At 39.2% G+C, this 22583-nt stretch overlaps 1 long non-coding RNA gene across 1 annotated transcript; it reads right to left on the reverse strand.

Moving 5' to 3' along the window:
- Positions 1 to 3800: 3800 nt before the first annotated feature.
- LOC311088664 lies at positions 3801 to 7357 on the reverse strand. Its single transcript, XR_014607545.1, has 3 exons — positions 7125 to 7357; positions 6575 to 6736; positions 3801 to 4039 (listed from the first exon to the last, which is right to left on the reverse strand). It is a non-coding gene; the product is annotated as an uncharacterized lncRNA (long non-coding RNA).
- Between the last annotated feature and the right edge of the window lie 15226 nt (positions 7358 to 22583).

Genomic DNA, 22583 nt, shown 5'->3' on the forward strand with positions numbered 1-22583 from the left:
TCATGATTGCTGTATGAGATTTTTATAGACAACTATGCCTAGGGTCTTGAAGTTCTATCACACCACATGTAGCAACTTATATGTTTTCTTACTTGGCATATGTAACTCTTTAGGTATTTACAACACCACTGGTCACTATATGATAAAAGTGTGAAAATTAATCCTAAGAAGACGTTTATATTAGTTCAAGTTTGCTCTGTGTGGATGTATTGTTCTGTTCCAGTGATGTTCTATGACTAAACCTTGTAGGGAAAATATATCACCTATGGGGTCAAAGCCTGTTCCCCAATGGCATCTGCTAAAACCTTTGCAAGAGACATATATATCCCTCGGGTCCCAGCAAGTTTTCACCAAGGTGGTAGGACCCAGCAATCCATTTCGCCCCTTTGCATACCTTGTTTATTCGTGTAGCCTGCCATTCAGATGATAAATATGCACTTGATTTGCAGTTCATCCATTGGGTTATTATGGAATCAAACTAATCAAGAGTTCTAGACTGGTTCTTCTTATTTGTTTTCATGTTGCTGTTCTCTATGCCTAGGGTCTTGAAGTTCTATCACACCACATGTAGCAACTTATATGTTTTCTTACTTGGCATATGTAACTCTTTAGGTATTTACAACACCACTGGTCACTATATGATAAAAGTGTGAAAATTAATCCTAAGAAGACGTTTATATTAGTTCAAGTTTGCTCTGTGTGGATGTATTGTTCTGTTCCAGTGATGTTCTATGACTAAACCTTGTAGGGAAAATATATCACCTATGGGGTCAAAGCCTGTTCCCCAATGGCATCTGCTAAAACCTTTGCAAGAGACATATATATCCCTCGGGTCCCAGCAAGTTTTCACCAAGGTGGTAGGACCCAGCAATCCATTTCGCCCCTTTGCATACCTTGTTTATTCGTGTAGCCTGCCGTTCAGATGATAAATATGCACTTGCTTTGCAGGTTATCCATTGGGTTATTATGGAATCAAACTAATCAAGAGTTCTAGACGGGTTCTTCTTATTTGTTTTCATGTTGCTGTTCTCTATGCCTAGGGTCTTGAAGTTCTATCACACCACATGTAGCCACTTTTATGTTTTCTTACTTGGCATATGTAACTCTTTAGGTATTTACAACACCACTGGTCACTATATGATAAAAGTGTGAAAATGAATCGTAAGAAGTTGTTTATATCAGTTCAAGTTTGCTCTGTGTGGATGTATTGTTCTGTTCCAGTGATGTTCTATGACTAAACCTTGAAGGGAAAATATATCTCCTATGGGGTCAAAGCCTGTTCCCCAATGGTATCTGCTGGAGCCTTTGCAAGAGACATGTATACCCCTCGGGTCCCAGCAAATTTTCACCAAGGTGGTAGGACCCAGCAAACCATTTCGCCCCTTTGCATACCTTGTTTATTCGTGTAGCCTGCCGTACAAATGATAAATATGCACTTGCTTTGCAGTTTGGGTTATTATGGAGTCAAACTAATCAAGAGTTCTAGACGGGTTCTTCTTATTTGTTTTCATGTAGCTGTTCTCATGATTGCTGTATGAGATTTTTATAGCCAACTATGCCTAGGGTCTTGAAGTTCTATCACACCACATGTAGCAACTTATATGTTTTCTTACTTGGCATATGTAACTCTTTAGGTATTTACAACACCACTGGTCACTATATGATAAAAGTGTGAAAATTAATCGTAAGAAGTTGTTTATATCAGTTCAAGTTTGCTCTGTGTGGATGTATTGTTCTGTTCCAGTGATGTTCTATGACTAAACCTTGAAGGGAAAATATATCTCCTATGGGGTCAAAGCCTGTTCCCCAATGGTATCTGCTGGAGCCTTTGCAAGAGACATATATACCCCTCGGGTCCCAGCAAATTTTCACCAAGGTGGTAGGACCCAGCAAACCATTTCGCCCCTTTGCATACCTTGTTTATTCGTGTAGCCTGCCGTACAAATGATAAATATGCACTTGCTTTGCAGTTTGGGTTATTATGGAGTCAAACTAATCAAGAGTTCTAGACGGGTTCTTCTTATTTGTTTTCATGTTGCTGTTCTCATGATTGCTGTATGAGATTTTTATAGACAACTATGCCTAGGGTCTTTAAGTTCTATCACACCACATGTAGCCACTTATATGTTTTCTTACTTGGCATATGTAACTCTTTAGGTATTTACAACACCACTGGTCACTATATGATAAAAGTGTGAAAATTAATCGTAAGAAGAAGTTTATATTAGTTCAAGTTTGCTCTGTGTGGATGTATTGTTCCGTTGCAGTGATGTTCTATGACTAAAACTTGATGGGAAAATATATCACCTATGGGGTCAAAGCCTGTTCCCCAATGGTACCTACTGGAGCCTTTGCAAGAGACATATATATCCTTTGGGTCCCAGCAAGTTTTCACCAAGGTGGTAGGACCCAGCGATCCGTTTCGCCCCTTTTCATACATTGTTTATTCGTGTAGCCTGCCCTCCAGATAATAAATATGCACTTGCTTTGCAATTCATCCATTGGGTTATTATGGAATCAAACTAATCCAGAGTTCTAGACTTTGACGGGTTCTTCTTATTTGTTTTCATGTTGCTGTTGTCATGATTGCTGTATGAGAATTTTATAGACAACTATGCCTAGGGTCTTGAAGTTCTATCACACCACATGTAGCCATTTTTATGTTTTCTTACTTGGCATTAGTAACTCTTTAGGTATTTACAACACCACTGGTCACTATATGATAAAAGTGTGAAAATGAATCGTAAGAAGAAGTTTATATTAGTTCAAGTTTGCTCTGTGTGGATGTATTGTTCTGTTCCAGTGATGTTCTATGACTAAACCTTGAAGGGAAAATATATCACCTATGGGGTCAAAGCCTGTTCCCCAATGGTATCTGCTGAAGCCTTTGCAAGAGACATATATATCCCTCGGGTCCCAGCAAGTTTTCACCAAGGTGGTAGGACCCAGTGATCCGTTTCGCCCCTTTGCATACCTTGTTTATTCGTGTAGCCTGCCCTCCAGATAATAAATATGCACTTGCTTTGCAATTCATCCATTGGGTTATTATGGAATCAAACTAATCAAGAGTTCTAGACGGGTTCTTCTTATTTGTTTTCATGTTGCTGTTCTCATGATTGCACTGTAAAACTTTTCACTGTAATTTTACAGTAAAATACTGGCAGCTGGGTTGCCAGCCACATACTGTATTTTCACAGAACTAGTACTGTAAACAGCATTTACAGTATTGTACTGTAAAACGTTGTACTGTCAATTTACAGTAAAATACTGGCAGCTGGGTTTCCAGCCACATACTGTATTTTTACAGAACTAGTACTGTAAACAGCATTTACAGTACTCCACTGTAAAACGTTGTACTGTAAATTTACAGTAAAATACTGGCAGCTGGGTTGCCAGCCACATACTGTATTTTTACAGCACTAGTACAGTAAACAGAATTTACAGTACTCCACTGTAATTACCAAATACAGTATATACCACATACTTTTACAATATTAAACTTGTCTACAGCAATAAATTGTGTAGTAGTCACACTAGGAAAAAGAAAACAACATTTTCTGGGTTTTAAAACATTTATTTTGGTTAAAAGCAAAGATCAGAAAATTGCCTTCTGTGAACATGTTGGCTGAATGTTTTTAAACATAAAATTCAATTTTAACACTTAACAACAAATAGGTAACACTTAGCGCTTAATTAAAGGGATAGTTCACCCAAAAATTTAAATTAGTCCATGTTTTACTCACCCTCAAGTCATCCTAGGTCTATGTGACATTCTTCTTTCAGATGAATAAAATCGGAGTTCTATTAAAAAATGTCCTGGCTCTTCCAAGCGTTATAATGGCAGTGAATTGCTGTTTCTGTTTTGAAGTCCATACAAGTGCAAACGAAATCCCATTCAAAGTCTTCAAGTTTTTGCAGAAGTGAGGAAACCTGTAGGCTTACAGTGTTCTTTTTTTGCACAACTTGGCCAGTTTTCTTTGAAGTTACTTGTCCTTTCTTTGTTTTTGATCCACGTTCAGGATTGATGTCAAGAAAGCGTCTAAAAGGCAGAAAAGAAAGAAGAAAAAAACAATGAAATATTATGGACTGAGTTTATATATTTTGACAGAGAGAGACAGCACAAAATATGTGTAAATAGAAACCAGATAACTTTTTTAACGACTAGTTTGTTAGGATAAAACTGAACATGAAAAAAAATGTTGGATGTCGTGATCAATAACTGATATTTTTTCTGCCCTGGTTAAAATACATCAACTCAATGTGTCTGTTTACATGTGCACTGTCAACTAACTAAACTTTTGGAAGTGGGGTTGCCAGATTTAAAGTTTTATTCTACAACTTTTAATATCATCCCCTCATCAGGTCCCATCAGAGTATCAGTGGAAAGGCAGCCATAGACTCTGTTTATATAGAGCACACATTGCCAGAATCCAGCCCAAACCTTTGTGACAGAAATAATTTAACTTTAATTGCAAGCCTTGCAATGTTTATTGCATACATGACTACATGATAATGTTAAACATGACATTTACCAGACTAAAATGCATGTTTGCACCCAAAAATGAAAATTCTGTCATTATTGCTCACCCTTAAAGGAGAACTCCGGTCAATTTTAACATTGAGCTCATTTTTTTGTAAATTTGGAGTGCTGTCAATACAGAGAACAACGACAAAAATCGCTGTTGCCTACACCATGTTATCCTCTTTTTAAAATTTGCACCCTGTTGACTTCAATGGGGCACGTTTTAAACCTGCTTTTAGCCTCTTAACATCCTTGATGTGTCATTACAAATGCCCAGCCAATGTGAGTGATTCCTTCAGAGTGAACACGGGTGAATCTGACTGCAGTAGATGTGAAAGATATGAATAAAAATGATGTTATTTCAGCCAGCGCACATACCTGTATTTACATCCTGTTTTCGGTCGAAGTCCATAGTAGTCGATTGTCGAGTTCACGCTCGTGATCAAAGGTAACTAAACATATGTGCGTGAACTCGACAATCGATTACTATGGACTTCGACCGAAAACAGGATGTAAATACAGGTATGTGCGCTGGCTGAAATAACATAATTTTTATTCATATCTTTCACATCTACTGCAGTCAGATTCACCCGTGTTCTCTCTGAAGGAATCACTCACATTGGCTGGGCATTTGTAATGACACATCAAGGATGTTAAGAGGCTAAAAGCAGGTTTAAAACGTGCCCCATTGAAGTCAACAGGGTGCAAATTTTAAAAAGAGGATAACATGGTGTAGGCAACAGCGATTTTTGTCGTTGTTCTCTGTATTGACAGCACTCCAAATTTACAAAAAAATGAGCTCAATGTTAAAATTGACCGGAGTTCTCCTTTAAGACTTTCGTTCATCTTCGGAACACAAATTAAGATATTTTTTATGAAATCTGGGAGGTTTCTGTCCCTCCATTGACATCAATGTCATTGCAACTGCCAAAGCCCAGAAAGGTGGTAGAAACATTGGTAAATAGTACATATAACTACAGTGGTTCAACCTTAATATTATGAAGTGACGAGAATACTTTTTGTGCGCAAAATAACCCCAAAATAACGACATTGTTGAATAATCTCTTCTTTTACATGTCATTCTTCTACGCTGTTTTGTGAGGATGAGTGGGCCGGAGCGTATTAAAGGATAACTCTTGCCAAAATGCAACCTAGGGTCTTTTTGTTAATCTACCCGAGGCAAACTTTCATTTAAAAGCATAATTAGGATGGAAACACCACTTTTAAGTTTGACCGTATTTTCGTTTACGGTCAAATTGCCTTTTGAATGGGAGTGCTTGGGGCACAACTATGATAGCATTAAAAATCTATATTTTTTAAAACACTAAGGAGGCTAAAACAATCTATGTTACTGTAATTTCCTATTATCACTGTAAAGCTGCTTTGAAACAATCTATATTGTTAAAAGCGCTATATAAATGAAGGTGACTTGACACTGTTTACACTACATCAACAGCGTAGGAGAATGATGTGAAAGAGTAGAGATTGTTGAATAATGTCGTTATTTTGGGGTTTTTTGTGCACAAAAGGTATTCTCATCGCTTCATAATATTAAGGTTGCACCACTGTAGTTACATGGATTATTTAAACAATGTTTTTACTACCTTTCTGGGCCTTGAAAGTTGCAAAGACGTTTCTGTCTATGGCTGGTTCAGAAACCTCTCAGATTTCATCAAAAATATCTTCATTTGTGTTCTGAAGATGAACGAAGGTCTTACAGGTTTGGAACGACATGAGGGTGAGTAATTAATGACAGAATTTTCACTAATCCTTCAACTGAAAACAACTTGCACTGACATATCTTAAATATGTGACTGCCACTGTTTTGTCTCAAGATGCACACCAGTAATGTTTTTTTTTTTTTTTGACATTTTTATAAAAAGCTGCTTAACTACCCTAATTTTATTAAGGCCTAGACCTGGCTTAAGCTAAGCCCAGTATGGAAACCAGGGCCATATTGTTCATACCAGTAGTCAGCTTAATAAATACTGTCAAGACAAGTCACAATTCAGTCTAATATTTATATGAATGGCAAATATGCTAATGACTAACCTCTGAACAAACTCAAGTGCTGCCTCTTCCTGGTACTGCAAGCTGAAGTTCTAGGAGGAGGCAAACAGCGCTGCCAGGCCAGTGATGAAGAGGCTGTGATCCTTTCACACACACCTTGACCTTCCAAACGTAATGTCCAGCACTGGTTGCTTAGAGATTGACCTGTAATTGAAAAAAAAAAATGAATTAATAAATAATATTAATAATTAAAATAACTATTGTGGGTTCCACTGTGGTTCGATGTAGTTGTCTATCTGTTCATAGTTCTATAAATTAAAATTTTCACCTAAAAATTAAAATTGATTAGGGTTAGAAGAACACTAAAACGCACTGCCATATTATTTTGCTCACTAAATTTTGACTTATTCTTTCAGAAAACAAGACAATTTTTACTTGTCAATTAAATGCTTCTTCATGTAAGAATTTTAGATATCTGGAGAGGAAAGAAGAAAAAAAAAACACTAATTAAGAAAAACATATTTTGCAGTGGAGTGAGTAAATGATGGCTTTTCATTTTAGGTTTAAACTTAAACCTTTAATGTTTACATACCAGGAAATAATGTGTGGACTCTCTGGCAAATGTAGATTGCTGGACATCAGAGTTGCAAATTCCTGAAACAATTTTTTAAAAGGACAGCACAACCATGATCAACAGAACCAAAACATAAAACATATTACAGATTAATGAGATTTGTTGAATAATCTCTACTTATCTACTTGAAGGATAACACCGTCTAACTTCTCTTTGAATTGTGGGAGTAACGTTAGTTGTAGGATCATGGCATGGCAATCAGGAATACTACATTTGAAAAAAGAAGCATTAGGAACATGGATTTTCTTGTGCTAGCAAAATTCTGACAACGATTCAAAAGCACGATCACAGAACTGACAGCATTTGATAGCATTTTTTTTTACCACATAGACTATAACTGTAACACTACTTAAAAGCACTTACATTAGCACTGGACCGTCATCAGATTACAAAGCCTGAAACGAAAAATATATATCAAAAGCAGGTCATGCAAATAACATGGTATATGTCGCCTATTATGTGAAATATCGAAGTCAACGTTAACGTTACTTGGTAAACAGGTGGAACAGAGTGTTTGCGCGGCTGCGGTAGTAAACCGCAAAAAAAACAAAATATATTGGCTTACCGTATCACTCAGTTGAACAATTTTCCATCTTCTCAAACTCTAAATCCCACTAATCGTCACAGGCGCAGGTTAGATTATTCAGATGACAAATTCTTCCATCCGTCTTCATGTAACGTTAATGTCGCCCATTTTCTGCTGCATCACAGGCAACTAATGTTTGAAACACGAACCGAAGCTCACAAAAGCTTAAAAATTGCTCACAGATTCGCAGACACTGTTTATCTTGTTAACAGGAATGATTATTCTGTTCAGTTGAATCCCGCTGACAAATCAAGTTTGCCTGTAGTAGCTACTGTCGTCTCGCGTCACATTTGAACTGAATTGAGCGCGAAAGAAATCAATCCCACAATGCAGTGCTTTTACAGTATGATACTATATTACGAATTTATCGGGTTGAAAACAGAAATGTGCTGTATATTTACAGGTGTTCTGTAAAATATACAGCCTAATACTGTATTATGGAAATACAGTAGGGGAGAGGCGGGACGATTGAAACGTGGGACGGATGAAACACTGAGATTTCCTTGAAAACCACTCACGTCATGTACGTCAAATTTCGTCAGCACGTACAGAACGCAATGCCTACCATACCCGCGAAAACATTTCTTCTTTACGTCGTGCCGTTTTGGAGTTAAAGCCGCAAAGCTGTTTTTGAGTGCTGTAAGTGAATTCTTTCGTGCAATACTTTTTTTTGACTGACAAGTTGGATTTATTGTTTCATGTGCAATTGTAATGATAATATGGCAGGTGTATTAGTACTGCAACACACCCTTAAGTGTGCAATATCACAGTTTTTTAGTTTAAGGGCAAAAGAGATTTAAATGACAGGAGGCGCTGTCGGGACGGTTGAAACAAGTGTTTAAACCGTCCCGACAGCGCGTCCTGCACGTTAAACCTGGTCATAGCCTATACTGTTCATAGATTCATATACTGTTTCTAGACTTTTGTTTCTTTTAATGCAAATTAATTTTTAATTACAAAACACATGCTATCTCTGTAATAATAATGTAGCGAGTATTTAACTCGTCTTGTAGGGGGAATTTTATTAGTGCTGCCACGGAAGACTGAATAACGTAAAGATCTTAGTCCCCGCTTTCAGTGCTTTTAATCTCATTACACACTAATTGTATGTAAGTTGTGTCCTACTCTATTAAAATGTACAGACCGACGAGGGTAGGCTTCAGTATGAGTAAACGTAACAAGATGGCTTCCTGAAGGAATATTAAATGTATCAGACAGTTTAATATACTCCTCCCTCCCCTGGTCTAATAAAGTAGCTGAGATGCCCCTACTCCTTGACAGCTCTAAACAAAAAGGTACAATGCAGGTAAGTACGAAAATTAAACAATATTTATTCTCTGTGTACTTTTCTTTCTAGTAATCAGGTGTTAATTCAGGGTTGATAATCACAAAATAAAAGAAAATAAATAAAATGTATGGTCTTTGTGTTTTCTTTTAAACTCACTACAACACAACCACTTTCAATGTAAAAGCTCTAAACCATTCAGTTGTACAATGGTAAATCTCACTTCAAAATAAAATAAAATAAAAAAACACTTGTCACTTTTGTAAACACCAGTTAGGATGAGTTCACAGTTTTCAAATGATCAACTTCGAATGATCAAACAATCACATTTTGGAAAAACAACATCAACAATGGTACAATGAAATTTCACATCTGGAAGAACACTTACGTGAAACGTCCCTTTATGTGTTCACTCAGTTCATTTGAGTTCTGTAGTTCAACTGAACTCTCACCGTTCAGTGTTCCTCAGATCAAAAATATCAAAAAGGAATCAATTGAAAAGTTGTCTTGACGTAGCGTGCGTTGAAATTAACTTGAGGTTTTCGTAGAAATATCACTCAAGCTTAATGAAATGTCCAACAAAAAAATAATAAATCAAAATGAGTCGAAAAGTAAGTGAATCAAATGGAGATGATTCAAAAATGAGATATCAACTAGAATGTATCAAACTGGGATACACCAACGGAGATGTGTCAAACTGAGATGTCGTTGGATGGCAGGGTAATACAAAATAGTCTTAAACTTAAATCTTCTCAAAAAAAAAATATGTTCAGCGCCAACTGCAAGCATCGATTCCCATCTCACGTGCGATGACACGTGCCGAACACTCAAATACACGTGACCAGTCTGGTTGAAACGTTAATTCGTAAGAGTGCTTTTCGAACAAGATGGAAGAAGTCAAAAGCTCAACAAAAATGTGAAAAAACTCTTCAATCGTCCCCAACCAGGCTAAATTTGTACTTTAAATGCACTCACAGTTCTCGTAGCCTTCACAAAACATTACTGCGTCACTCCAGCAGTCCAATGCAATGCGATTCATGGATCAAAACTACACAAAAACTACGAAATGCGGAACAAAAATCACTTTATATCGTCCTGTATCCGACTAAAGCCCTGATTATCTTCCATTTAAGTCACTTTATCGGACGAGCTTCTCAAAACACGACACAACACTCACTTTCTCTTCTCCGTGCGTCTCTTATATGCCGCGCTCTTCTTCTCTTTCTTTTTCACGCACCCTCCACACAGGAAACCAAACCGCCCGTCAAAATAAAAGTCCGCCAAAAAATTATAATATAATTAATAATAAAATAATAACTTAGATAATATATACACCTGTTACATTTCCCCCCTGCTAAACCCTGCCACTCCATCGACATCTCCAAACAGACCAGTTCCTGGTTAAACAAACAAAACACAAGAGCAGTTAAATTGGATTCAATAACACATTTTCAATTTTTGCTTAGACATCCTCTTTAGACGGAACACATTCTTTGACATTTTCTTTACACATGTATTGGCACTTTAAACCCAAATTACATAATGTAATCATCCTTATATCTTACAGGCAATCTACCCTGGGTTTCTCTCTTCGAACGTCTGAGATTAGGTACCCCACTAGTGTCAGCTTCTGAAATGTCAGAGTCTTCAGATTCCCCATCTTGACCTGTGACTACTCTCTCACTCCCAGCTACATTACCCTCCTCACATACCACTCCACCCTCGACTTCCCCAGGTAAGCAGGTGTTTGGTAAGTGTGTAGTATATGGAATGTAAACAATGTCTTGTGAGTCTAAGTCTGACACTTCTTTTTCCCTTCTTGCATGCGTAACCTGCCTTGTGGGTGAGGGAAAAGTACAGTGTCTCAATTGATCCCTGTGAACGACCTTTGTGGAACCTCCCTGCTCAGGACGTACAGTAAAGACTGGTAAACCTGCGTGATTTTGTTGCACTACCAAATACGGTACAGACTCCCACTTATCTTGGATTTTGTTTCGCCCCCTAAACTTGTGGTTACGCAACAATACTCTGTCACCAGGTCTAATGAGCGCTCCTGAAGCCTTGCGGTCATAGACCCTCTTCCTTCTCCTGGAAGCTTCTTGAGCAGTTACCTTCGCTGTCTCCACTGCAGTTCTCAGGCGTTCATGGTGATTCTTTACCCACTCATCCAGATCATCCGCCTCATCATCAGTTAGGTCTTTTCCTCCTAGGACATCCATGGGCAGCCTTGCGTCTCGTCCAAACATTAAATAAAATGGGGAGTAACCGGTCGATGAATGAACGTGGCTATTGTAGGCCATCACAAGTTCAGGCAGGTAAGTTTTCCAATCCTTCTTCTTTTCCGCAGGTAATGTTCGCAGCATGTCGTGCATAGTGCGATTGAACCTTTCGCACTGCGCGTTCCCTTGCGGATGATAAGGACTGGTGCGGCTCTTGCTGATCCCATACAATTTACAGAGTTCCTTTATAACGCTGGCCTCGAAACATCTGCCTTGATCCGAGTGCAATCGGGCAGGACACCCATAGCAAACAAACCAGTGTCGTACAAGGGCTTTGGCGGTGGTAAGTGCTGTCTGATTTTTCGTCGGGACTGCCACAGTAAATCTTGTAAACATGTCTGTAAGCACTAGAACATTTTCGTAACCTCCTGCTGACCTCTCAAGCATGGTGTAATCCATGGCAAGAACTTCTAGAGGTGCGGTTACGTTGGTGCAGGTCATAGGAGCACGAATCCTGGGGAATACATCCTTAGCTAGGGTACATCTTCGACACTGGGTTACCCATGTTTGTACGTCATTGGCCATTGAGGGCCAATAATAACTCTGTCGCATTTGCTCTAATGTACTCCTGCTGCCAAAATGTCCTCCATGTTCATGGACTCCCTTATACACTTTCTCCCATAAAGACTCAGGCACTACCAACTGCCAAATCTCTTCCCCGTCTCTTGGGTCTGTAATTACTCGGAACAGCACTTCATGTTTTAATTTCAAACGCTCCAATTGTCTAGCTAGCTTCTTTTGCTGGGTTTCCATATCCCGGAAACTACGTGTCATTATCCTCCTGTTCTCAAATACAGCGTTGTACACAGGTGCTATACAAGGATCCTTTCTCTGTTGCTCTTTGATGGATGACCAGCTATAACCATCAACACCCTTTCTTATGGCTGCTTGTTTGGCAACTCGGACAACAGACTTGTCAACCCTTTCTTCTTTACTAGGCCACAGGCATGCTCGTACCTCGTCTGATGTCAACCGAATGAAGTCTTTTCCAGTGTCATCCTCCTCGGGTTCCATACCCCAGGGAATCCTAGAAAGAACGTCAGCATTGATGTTCTGTCTGCCAGGCTTGTAACAAACCTCAAAGTTGAACTCCGCTAACTGTGCAGACCAACGCTGTTCCACTGCTCCGAGATTGGCTGTCTCCAGGTAGCGAAGAGGGTTGTGGTCAGTAATAACCTGAAATTTTGCAAATATTAGGTATTCCTTAAATTTCTCAGTTACTTCATGTTTCCTGCTGAACACTTCAATCTTTATGTCTTCACCTGTTTTTTCCTCAGTTTCTTCATGTTTCACGCTGAACACTTCTTCATCTTTTTTTACTTTTGCTATGACTCGTCTGACGTTAGCATCTGCACGTTGGCTCACTTTGATCTCCTTATCCAAATCCTTTCCAGACAGTACAAGGTTTTTCAATTCACTAAGCACATTCATCCCCACGATTCCAGCCAATCCCTTCATCTCCTTCACGTCGGGGTTCGAGTCTGTGAGCACAAAAACACACTTCCCTGGAAGCAGAGTTCCCATGCACTCTATATCTGCCTGTAGACATCCAAGAACAGGAATGTCTAGTCCATTTGCAGCAGTGAGGCGCACCCAGTTAGCAGACGACAGCTGTATCTCTTGTCCTCCGAAATTATGTTTAAAGTGAGACTCTGAGATGGTGGTGACCTCTGAACCGGTGTCCAACAGACATTTGGTGGGCACCCCTGCTATTTTTACATCCACTGTCAAACAGTCTCCAAAAGCACTATCCCTAAGTGTTTCTGGTGCTATATCTGCATTCCAGTCAGCTGTATGGCTCCGGATTACTGAAGGACCACTGGTGCTTGCCAAGTCACCCGATGAAGCTCCTCTTAACACCTCAGATACTTCCACCATTTGTGACGACGCAGTGCCCCGGTTACCCAGCTCTTTAAGCTGCCTACAACGTCGACTCGTGTGACCTGGTTCACCACATGTGTAACAGATATATTGCCCTTCACTGTTTTTCAGTGGCTGTCTTCTCATAACACCCGGCTGGGGATCAACTCTCCCTTGACTATGGACAATTCTGTACAATTCTTCCTGCCGTGCAGCTATCTTCTCTATTGCCTCGTGCAACTTTTCTAATGTCAATGAGGATGGATTGTCACCAGTCGCAACTGTAGTGTGAGCTGCCACTCTCGCACGCACAGGGGTCTTCAAGTTACCTTCAGGCTGTGCTTCCTCTTCCTCAGACCATGTGATGGCGTCCTGCATTAGCTGTGCAAAAGTCAAGCTTCGCTCCTCCTTGACCCTTCGTTTCATCTCTCTTCTTAGGAAATCATCCCTCAGTCCAAGGACTAACTGCTCTTTCAAAACACTCTCTTCATCTGAAACTCGTCTGGGCTCTCTGCGTTTCACCTTGTGGAGCTTTTCTCGTAAATCGTAAGCATAGGCGCGTATGGTCTCACCAGGTGCTTGCTTTCGATCATAAAAATCTTTCAACCTCGTGCCAATAGGTACCTTGTCTCCATAGGTTTCCTGGAGCAGCTGGAAGATGGACTCCACACTGTTATCCACTTCTTCCATCATGAACTTCACAGTATCTTTAGCTTCTCCCTTTAAGTGCTGCTTTATCAGCTCCACCTGATCCTCTTCTGGCACCTTCATGACTCGAAAGGCTGATTTCATAGAGACAATCCACTCTTCCACACTTCCTTCTCCGGGTTTTGTGGTGCCAGTGAAATCGGTAAGTTTATGATCTCTTGGGATATAGATCGTTGCTGGGGGTGCACGAGTGGCTGCTTGCTGCTCCATTACTGCTCTGGCCAATGACAGGGCTTCTCGCTGCTCCGTTCTGGCATGATCCAATGCCCCAGCTTGCTCCGCTAACCTCCTCTGCATTTCAGCGAACTCCTTCTTCAATTCTTCCAGTTCTGCCATTTTTCTTCTTGCTCACAGACCTGGGACAGAATAGTGCAACAACAACAAAACTAGGCTAAGTATGATCCTGTTCGTGACGCCACTTATGTAGCGAGTATTTAACTCGTCTTGTAGGGGGAATTTTATTAGTGCTGCCACGGAAGACTGAATAACGTAAAGATCTTAGTCCCCGCTTTCAGTGCTTTTAATCTCATTACACACTAATTGTATGTAAGTTGTGTCCTACTCTATTAAAATGTACAGACCGACGAGGGTAGGCTTCAGTATGAGTAAACGTAACAAGATGGCTTCCTGAAGGAATATTAAATGTATCAGACAGTTTAATATACTCCTCCCTCCCCTGGTCTAATAAAGTAGCTGAGATGCCCCTACTCCTTGACAGCTCTAAACAAAAAGGTACAATGCAGGTAAGTACGAAAATTAAACAATATTTATTCTCTGTGTACTTTTCTTTCTAGTAATCAGGTGTTAATTCAGGGTTGATAATCACAAAATAAAAGAAAATAAATAAAATGTATGGTCTTTGTGTTTTCTTTTAAACTCACTACAACACAACCACTTTCAATGTAAAAGCTCTAAACCATTCAGTTGTACAATGGTAAATCTCACTTCAAAATAAAATAAAATAAAAAAACACTTGTCACTTTTGTAAACACCAGTTAGGATGAGTTCACAGTTTTCAAATGATCAACTTCGAATGATCAAACAATCACATTTTGGAAAAACAACATCAACAATGGTACAATGAAATTTCACATCTGGAAGAACACTTACGTGAAACGTCCCTTTATGTGTTCACTCAGTTCATTTGAGTTCTGTAGTTCAACTGAACTCTCACCGTTCAGTGTTCCTCAGATCAAAAATATCAAAAAGGAATCAATTGAAAAGTTGTCTTGACGTAGCGTGCGTTGAAATTAACTTGAGGTTTTCGTAGAAATATCACTCAAGCTTAATGAAATGTCCAACAAAAAAATAATAAATCAAAATGAGTCGAAAAGTAAGTGAATCAAATGGAGATGATTCAAAAATGAGATATCAACTAGAATGTATCAAACTGGGATACACCAACGGAGATGTGTCAAACTGAGATGTCGTTGGATGGCAGGGTAATACAAAATAGTCTTAAACTTAAATCTTCTCAAAAAAAAAATATGTTCAGCGCCAACTGCAAGCATCGATTCCCATCTCACGTGCGATGACACGTGCCGAACACTCAAATACACGTGACCAGTCTGGTTGAAACGTTAATTCGTAAGAGTGCTTTTCGAACAAGATGGAAGAAGTCAAAAGCTCAACAAAAATGTGAAAAAACTCTTCAATCGTCCCCAACCAGGCTAAATTTGTACTTTAAATGCACTCACAGTTCTCGTAGCCTTCACAAAACATTACTGCGTCACTCCAGCAGTCCAATGCAATGCGATTCATGGATCAAAACTACACAAAAACTACGAAATGCGGAACAAAAATCACTTTATATCGTCCTGTATCCGACTAAAGCCCTGATTATCTTCCATTTAAGTCACTTTATCGGACGAGCTTCTCAAAACACGACACAACACTCACTTTCTCTTCTCCGTGCGTCTCTTATATGCCGCGCTCTTCTTCTCTTTCTTTTTCACGCACCCTCCACACAGGAAACCAAACCGCCCGTCAAAATAAAAGTCCGCCAAAAAATTATAATATAATTAATAATAAAATAATAACTTAGATAATATATACACCTGTTACATAATCATCAATTGTCGAATCTTCAATCTTCAATAAATTTAATTTGTCTTCTGGTTGACCTTGTTTTCTTCATAATAACAGGCTATTCAACTAGCAAACACTCAATATGACTCAAGGAAGAAATGTAAGAAAATTAATTGTAAACGGATTTGTCTATCTTTGTCAAAATAGCCTATTAGAAAGATTACAAAATGCGCATAGGCTTATCGCCGATTGTTTATAGGGCGACAGAACAAAAATGGTTAATATGAACCTTTAAATTAAAATAAATGACAAAATATGTTTGTAACAATATGTACATAAGTTACTTGTCAGGTATTGTTCACAAAAATAAGCATTAGATGAATAGTTGCCATTTAAACTGTTATGTTTCATCCGTCCCACCCCTGTGTTTCAATCGTCCCGCACAGGCGGGACGATTGAAACAAAGCACAACTCCCGTTCAAAGTCAAATTTTACTTAAATCATTCTATATTTGTACCGAATAACACATGATACTAAGAGAACACATATGTGAGATGTTAATCACAAAAAAATAAAAAAATCTATCTGTAACCATATCTTAGAAAACGACATTTATCTGAAAAGTGTTTCAACTGTCCCGGCTCTCCCCTACAATTCTGTAGGAAATTCGCTGTAAATTTACAGTAAAGTTTTACATTGTGCTGTATGAGATTTTTATAGACAACTATGCCTAGGGTCTTGAAGTTCTATTACACCACATGTAGCCACTTATATGTTTTCTTACTTGGCATATGTAACTCTTTATGTATTTACAACACCACTGGTCACTACATGATAAAATGTGATAATTAATCATAAGAAGTTTATATTAGTTCAAGTTTGCTCAGTATGAAAAATAATCATATGAAAGCTTTGCAAGAGGCATATGTACCCCTCGGCTCCCAGCAAGTTCTCACCAATATTGTAGGGCCCAGCGATCCATTGCTCCACTTTGCATACCTTTTTTATTTGTGTAGCCTGCCCTCCAGATAATAAATATGCACTTGCTTTGCAATTCATCCATTGGTTTATTATGGAATCAAACTAATCAAGAGTTCTAGACTTTGACGGGTTCTTCTTATTTGTTTTCATGTTGCTGTTCTCATGATTGCTGTATGAGATTTTTATAGATAACTATGCCTAGATTTCAAATGAAACAGATTAGAGTTAAACCCCTGTTAATTTTCAGAAACAACTTCTGTAGACATCTGACAGAATATAAATTCTGGTTAGTAATAAGTGAATGTGGTAATGCTTTTTATGGAGTTGTTTAATCCTCTCCTGGTGACATCTTGAGAGATTTAATGTTGTCTTTTATCTTCAGTTGATTTCATCTAAGACTGTGGCTGAAGTCAGTTGTAGGTCTTGTGTTTATATCATCTATCTTCTTTCCTTCAGTGATTCTGCTTGTTAACGGGCTTATTAAGACTGAGATGACTCAATATTTAATATACACAGGTTTTGTGTCTCAGATAAGGTCTAATTCTGGTTTATTGCTTTTCTTTTGCTTTTTCTTTTGTTCCCATCACCTGTATTTGCTAATTTAGCCATGAGATAGAACTAATTAGTGAAATCAGCTGACTGAGTTTATGGGTGGAATAAACATATGGCAGGACTTTTAGGGGTCAGAAAGTAGAAGTCCTGCCATATGTACCAGCCAGCAGTTGTCAACCTAAAGCTTCCACATGCACTCCCATTGAAGCTAAGTAGGGTTGAATCTGTTCTTTATCTGGATGGGAGACCTCCTGGGAGACTGGATAGCTGCTGGAAGAGGTGTTAGAGAGGCCAGCAGATCAACCTGTGGCCTTAATGAGTCCTACCGCCCCATTACAGTCACAATAAGCTGTACTGTATAAAGGGTACCCCTGGTGTAAAATAATCCCTTTATCGCATTTCATCCAATGCCCCAGTAAAGTCGCCATTCAATATTCTTGAAAAAAGGAGTTTTCCCCATAGCTTAAGCTACTTACGCAATAGGAGAGACCTCTCGAAAGGAAACGTCTCGGTTACTAATATAACCTCGGTTCCCTGAGATGAGAGGACGAGTATTGCGTAACTCGCTGTGTTTGTGCTTTGATCAAGGGATTGCTTCAGTCGATTTAACCCAATGGATGAATTGCAAAGAATGTGCATATTCACCCACATAGCAACATTTTGACGATCCAGATCCAGCCCACATCTGGCACACGTGGAAAGATGATCTGGCCCACATGCAGCGTGGAATGACGGCCCTTGGGTGGCTCACTCCTGTTTGCCAGATCTGGGCCACAAGCAGGCCATAGCAATGCCACATATCAGCCAAGAGCAATGAAATAAACCAGAACTGGACCTTATCTGAGCCACAAAAAAAAAGTGTATATTAAATATTGAATCATCTCAGCCTTAATAAGCCTGTTAACAAGCAGAATCACTGAAGGAAAGAAGATAACAGAAAAAGAGACGAGCATAAACAAGAATTACAACTGACTTCAGCCACAGTCTTAGATGAAATCAGCTGAAGATAAAAGACAACAATAAATCTCTCAAGATCTCATCAGATGAGGATTAAACAACTACACAAAAAGCATTACCACCTTCACTTATTACTAACCAGAATGACTTTATTTCTGTCAGATGTCCACAGGAGTTGTTACTGAGAATTAACAGGGGTTTAACTCTAATCTGTTTCATTTGTAATCACCATAATGGTGATTATTGTTTCCATTAGTTGGTCTTTTTAACTCTTGCAAAGAAAGCAGTAAGAGCCAGCAGTGGTCAACCTAAAGCTTCCACATGCACTCCCATCGAAGCTAAGTAGGGTTGAGCCTGGTCTTTATCTGGATGGAAAACCTCCTGGGAGACTGGGTAGCTGCTGGAAGAGGTGTTAGAGAGGCCAGCAGGTCTGATCAACCTGTGGCCTTAGTGGATCCTAACGCCCCGGTACAGTCACAATAAGCTGTACTGTATAAAGGGTACCCCTGGTGTAAAATAGTCCCTATATCACATATCATCCAATGCCCCAGTAAAGTCCCCATAAACTGTACTGAATCAGGGGTGTAACCCTGGCGCAGAAATAATCCCTAACATTATTATTATTTTTCTGGTTGGTGTGACTGTGTGTTTGTATGGCATGTTTCTTATGGAAAAGAAAACCTCTCACCATCCAATGGCAGTGCGCAGGCACAAAATTGAGTGCCAAAAGCTCATCAAGTTCCTCTAAAGCAGGGATGGGCAAACTCTGTCCTGGAGGGCCACAGCTCTGCAGAGTTTAGCTCCAACCCTGATAAACTCCCTATACCCCTCAGGTCCCAGCAAGTTTTCACCAAGGTGGTAGGACCCAGCAATCCATTTCGCCCCTTTGCATACCTTGTTTATTCGTGTAGCCTGCCGTCCAGATAATAAATATGCACTTGCTTTGCCGTTCATCCATTGGGTTATTATGGAATCAAACTGATCAAGAGTTCAAGACGGGTTCTTCTTATTTGTTTTCATGTAGCTGTTCTCATGATTGCTGTATGAGCTTTCTATAGACAACTATGCCTAGGGTCTTGAAGTTCTATCACACCACATGTAGCCACTTATATGTTTTCTTACTTGGCATATGTAACTCTTTAGGTATTTACAACACCACTGGTCACTATATGATAAAAGTGTGAAAATGAATCGTAAGAAGAAGTTTATATTAGTTCAAGTTTGCTCTGTGTGGATGTATTGTTCTGTTCCAGTGATGTTCTATGACTAAACCTTGAAGGGAAAATATATCACCTATGGGGTCAAAGCCTGTTCCCCAATGGTATCTGCTGAAGCCTTTGCAAGAGACATATATATCCTTCGGGTCCCAGCATGTTTTCACCAAGGTGGTAGGACCCATCAATCCATGTCGCCCCTTTGCATACCTTGTTTATTCGTGTAGCCTGCCGTCCAGATGATAAATATGCACTTGCTTTGCAGTTCATCCATTGGGTTATTATGGAATCAAACTAATGAAGAGTTCTAGACGGGTTCTTCTTATTTGTTTTCATGTTGCTGTTCTCATGATTGCTGTATGAGATTTTTATAGACAACTATGCCTAGGGTCTTGAAGTTCTATCACACCACATGTAGCCACTTATATGTTTTCTTAATTGGCATATGTAACTCGTTAGGTATTTACAACACCACTGGTCACTATATGATAAAAGTGTGAAAATTAATCGTAAGAAGTAGTTTATATTAGTTCAAGTTTGCTCTGTGTGGATGTATTGTTCCGTTCCAGTGATGTTCTATGACTAAACCTTGAAGGGAAAATATATCACCTGTGGGGTCAAAGCCTGTTCCCCAATGGTACCTGCTGGAGCCTTTGCAAGAGGCATATATATCCTTCGGGTCCCAGCAAGTTTTCACCAAGGTGGTAGGACCCAGAGATCCGTTTCACCCCTTTGCATACCTTGTTTATTCGTGTAGCCTGCCCTCCAGATAATAAATATGCACTTGCTTTGCAATTCATCCATTGGGTTATTATGGAATCAAACTAATCAAGAGTTCTAGACGGGTTCTTCTTATTTGCTTTCATGTTGCTGTTCTCATGATTGCTGTATGAGATTTTTATAGACAACTATGCCTAGCATCTTGAAGTTCTATCACACCACATGTAGCCACTTTTATGTTTTCTTACTTGGCATATGTAACTCTTTAGGTATTTACAACATCACTGGTCACTATATGATAAAAGTGTGAAAATTAATCTTAAGAAGAAGTTTATATTAGCTCAAGTTTGCTCTGTGTGGATGTATTGTTCTGTTCCAGTGATGTTCTATGACTAAACCTTGAAGGGAAAATATATCACCTATGGGGTCAAAGCCTGTTCTCCAATGGTATCTGCTGAAGCCTTTGCAAGAGACATATCCTGTTCACTGTTCCAGTGATGTTCTATGACTAAACCTTGATGGGAAAATATATCACCTGTGGGGTCAAAGCCTGTTCCCCAATGGTATCTGCTGGAGCCTTTGCAAGAGACATATATATCCCTCGGGTCCCAGCAAGTTTTCACCAAGGTGGTAGGACCCAGTGATCCATTTTGCCCCTTTGCATACCTTGTTTATTCGTGTAGCCTGCCCTCCAGGTAATAAATATGCACATGCTTTGCAATTCATCCATTGGGTTATTATGGAATCAAACTAATAAAGAGTTCTAGATTTTGACGGGTTCTTCTTATTTGTTTTCATGTTGCTGTTCTCATGATTGCTGTATGAGATTTTTATAGACAACTATGCCTAGGGTCTTGAAGTTCTATCACACCACATGTAGCCACTTATATGTTTTCTTACTTGGCATATGTAACTCTTTAGGTATTTACAACATGATAAAAGTGTTAAAATGAATAGTAAGAAGAAGTTTATATTAGTTCTAGTTTGCTCTGTGTGGATGTATTGTTCTGTTCCAGTGATGTTCTATGACTAAATCTTGAAGGGAAAATATATCACCTATGGGGTCAAAGCCTGTTCCCCAATGGTATCTGCTGAAGACTTTGCAAGAGACATATATATCCCTGGGGCCCAGCAAGTTTTCACCAAGGTGGTAGGACCCATCAATCCATTGCGCCCCTTTGCATACCTTGTTTATTCGTGTAGCCTGCCGTCCAGATAATAAATATGCACTTGCTTTGCAATTAACCCAACGGGTTATTATGGAATGAAACTAATCAAGATTTCTAGACTTTGACGAGTTCTTCTTATTTGTTTTCATGTTGCTGTTGTCATGATTGCTGTATGAGATTTTTATAGACAACTATGCCTAGGGTCTTGAAGTTCTATCACACCACATGTAGCCACTTATATGTTTTCTTACTTGGCATATGTAACCCTTTAGGTATTTACAACACCACTGGTCACTATATGATAAAAGTGTGAAAATGAATCGTAAGAAGAAGTTTATATTAGTTCAAGTTTGCTCTGTGTGGATGTATTGTTCTGTTCCAGTGATGTTCTATGACTAAACCTTGAAGGGAAAATATATCACCTATGGGGTCAAAGCCTGTTCGCCAATGATATCTGCTGGAGCCTTTGCAAGAGACATATATATCCCTCTGGTCCCAGCAAGTTTTCACCAAGGTGGTAGGACCCAGCGATCCATTTCGCCCCTTTGCATACCTTGTTTATTCGTGTAGCCTGCCCTCCAGATAATAAATATGCACTTGCTTTGCAATTCATCCATTGGGTTATTATGGAATCAAACTAATCAAGAGTTCTAGACGGGTTCTTCTTATTTGTTTTCATGTTGCTGTTCTCATGATTGCTGTATGAGATTTTTATAGACAACTATGCCTAGGGTCTTGAAGTTTTATAACACCACATGTAGCCACTTATATGTTTTCTTACTTGGCATATGTAACTCTTTAGGTATTTTCAATACCACTGGTCACTATATGATAAAAGTGTGAAAATGAATCGTAAGAAGAAGTTTATATTAGTTCAAGTTTGCTCTGTGTGGATGTATTGTTCTGTTCCAGTGATGTTCTATGACTAAACCTTGAAGGGAAAATATATCACCTATGGGGTCAAAGCCTGTTCCCCAATGGTATCTGCTGAAGCTTTTGCAAGAGACATATATACCCCTTGGGTCCCAGCAAGTTTTCACCAAGGTGGTAGGACCCAGCAATCCATTTCGCCCCTTTG

The sequence above is a fragment of the Abramis brama genome (assembly GCF_963993115.1).
Source record: "Abramis brama genome assembly, chromosome: 8".
NCBI lineage: Eukaryota > Metazoa > Chordata > Actinopteri > Cypriniformes > Leuciscidae > Abramis > Abramis brama.